Below are 896 nucleotides of genomic sequence, written 5' to 3'. Positions count from 1 at the left end.
CTGGTGTGTCCCCTCATTTTGCAACAGGTGTCATCCCGTTCCACGGCTTCTCGATGTACGGTGAGTCAAACGGCCGTCGCTCTCTTTGAAGAGACACCGAAGCTTCGTCAACGACGCTGCCACATCTTCCAGTGGCGCCGCTGTGCTTCCTGTACAACGAACCGTCCAAGCTGTACAGCGTCTTCAGGGAGATGTACACTCGCTACTTCTTCCGACTGCACTCGGTGTCCTCGGCGTGCTCGGTAAGAACGCGCCGACGCGGGCGACATGGCGTGCTCTCTCGTGACGTCTCTCTGTCCCACAGGGTATCGTTTCTCTGTGTCTACTTTTTGAGCGGCTCCTGCAAACGCACCTGCCGCAGCTCTTCTACCACCTTCGACAGATCGGAGCGCAGCCGTAAGTTGTTCATTCATCACTTGAGGTGAAATATATTTCGTTAGCAAATTATGAAGAATAAAATAAAAATGTTTACTGTTTTTGTGTTTTATGTCAAATTGTTTCTCTGTCATGAAAAAGCCACACTCGTTTTGTTTTATTCACATTTTAAAAGACTGGCAATTAGACAATGTTTGATTTCAAAATATTTCATTTATATGGACGTTTTATTTTAATCAAATAATCATCCACGCGTTTGTTTATTCGATTTACTGTGTAGTTTCATTGAATAGTTAAGTGAAAAAAATATTTTGAATTTTTTTAAACAAGAAAAACACTCATTTTTTTATTTATATCTTCAAAACATAAAGCATTTATTCAGTAGATCATTTTAATCGTTTTTTTCTATTTTAAATATTTTTCAATTATGAACTCATTTTGTTTGTACTCTATTTTTTAATTAGGCATTTAAAAAAGTAGCGCAGATTATTTGATCGAACTTTGCACTTCGTTTTTTTTTT

The 896-nt window shown here is 39.0% G+C and overlaps 1 long non-coding RNA gene across 1 annotated transcript; it reads left to right on the top strand.

Moving 5' to 3' along the window:
- Positions 1 to 8: 8 nt before the first annotated feature.
- On the top strand, positions 9 to 439 carry LOC109509195 (uncharacterized). Its single transcript, XR_002166896.1, has 3 exons — positions 9 to 60; positions 133 to 242; positions 305 to 439. It is a non-coding gene; the product is annotated as an uncharacterized LOC109509195 (long non-coding RNA).
- Positions 440 to 896: the final 457 nt, after the last annotated feature.

This window comes from Hippocampus comes, unplaced genomic scaffold (genome assembly GCF_001891065.2).
Source record: "Hippocampus comes isolate QL1 unplaced genomic scaffold, H_comes_QL1_v1.1 C16803944, whole genome shotgun sequence".
In the NCBI taxonomy this organism is placed as follows: domain Eukaryota; kingdom Metazoa; phylum Chordata; class Actinopteri; order Syngnathiformes; family Syngnathidae; genus Hippocampus; species Hippocampus comes.
The sequence above is the reverse complement of the archived record's forward strand: the minus strand, read 5'-3'. Positions and strand labels throughout refer to the sequence as shown.